At 47.4% G+C, this 1,506-nt stretch overlaps 1 protein-coding gene across 4 annotated transcripts in view; it reads left to right on the top strand.

The window, feature by feature from the left end:
- ADCY7 (adenylate cyclase 7) overlaps positions 1–1,506 on the top strand; it is a 59,640-nt gene that overhangs the window by 462 nt on the left and 57,672 nt on the right. The gene's annotated exons all lie outside the window — the stretch shown is intronic.

The raw sequence follows: 1,506 nt of genomic DNA, 5'->3' as shown, positions 1-1,506 counted from the left end.
CGCGTGCGGGCAGCCGGCGCGGTGTCAGGCCCGTGCTGCTTTCGCTGGGTCGGCTCGGCGTGCGGAGCCCTGAGCCGAGAGCTGAGCCGAGAGCTGAGCTGCGCTGAGAGCCGCGCTTTATGCCTGCACAGCGAGCACACAGAGAGCAGCTCGTCCTGCTGGAGGATTCCGGGTCCCCGATTGCGTACTTTTTCAGTCTATTCGAGTTTTACTTTAGGGAAAGAAGTATGTAGGTTGCTCCAAAAGTAATGCCTCCTATTCTTTTTTCTTTTAAAGAAACTTCAATAGTTACAAAGACCAATACTGTTGTTTGGTAGAGTGAATTCTCAGCAACAGAACACTATTTTTCAACGCAGTCGTGACCGTTTGCTCTGCAGCAGCAGAGGTACCGCACTGTCACTATTGGCGCTGCTGAAATGCACCACCTACTGCCTCGCTGTACTCACATCCACTGCTTGGTCTCCATAAGCATTCAGCAAATGCTGATATTAAGGGATGCCATTTTTTCTGCATGTAGGATTCCAGTGACACACCTTTCCTTCATCTTCACTTCCATGTCAGACATCATTTTATCAGACTGCCCCTCTGCTGCTATCTGTTGCGTGGCAACAAACTGTAATTGTGCCTGGTGGGAAGGTACAACCTCTGCTGCCATACCACCGACATTTGCTTCTGCCGTTGTGGGCCAACACAATAAAATAGGAGGTATTTCTTTTGGAGCAGCCTTAGTGCTTAAATCTCCAGAGAAGACTGAAATGTGTGAGGCGGGTTGGCTCATGTCTCTTTGTGCTGCAGAAGCGGCGTGTATCATTCAGCTCTGCTCTTGGTAGGAAGCTTAACAGCGTTACTGCACTAAGCGAGCATGCTTAACTGAGGGATTCAGACATCTCCACATGTATGATGTGATGTCTGTTCACCACCATTTGGTCTCATTACGTTTGCTGGAGGCAGGTAAAGCATGTCAGTGAGAAGAGTCATCTATCCAGCTGGTGTTAGCAGGGACCCAGGGCCCTTTTAGAGGCTGCCTTGTGGTGTGCAGAAGTGTTGAAATCTGATGAAGCCACTTGAAACCATTTTTGGATACTAAAAGTAAACACACAGTGTAGTGTTTGCATTTGGCTCAGCATAGAAGCCCACTTCTCTCCTGTCAGTGTGCAGCTCTTTATTTGTATTGCTCTCTGCCTTACACGCTTGGTCGTGGACCAAGACCACGTTGTGCTGAGCGCTGTGCAAATATTAGGGGGAGTCCATGCAAATGGTTTGGATTCTGAGGCTGTTGTGATTTATTGTAGGAAATAAAATGTCCTCTGCTGGACACAGGGGTATGAACGTTACTACAGAGTGGGACATGCACTGATGGTTTTGCTGCTTTGTGCTGTAACTGAGGATGCTGCAATCTTTTCTATTTATTTAAAGCAAGAAACAGGCTGTGAAATGTTTTATTATTATTAAGCAAGCAGAATTCCAGGGGAGAAAGAGAGAGTTTTGGGGAAGGTTTAATGCTTA

This window comes from Centrocercus urophasianus, unplaced genomic scaffold (genome assembly GCF_019232065.1).
Source record: "Centrocercus urophasianus isolate 14NV4802_14NV808 unplaced genomic scaffold, USGS_Curo_1.0 seq_2, whole genome shotgun sequence".
Classification (NCBI taxonomy): Eukaryota; Metazoa; Chordata; class Aves; order Galliformes; family Phasianidae; genus Centrocercus; species Centrocercus urophasianus.
The sequence above is the reverse complement of the archived record's forward strand: the minus strand, read 5'-3'. Positions and strand labels throughout refer to the sequence as shown.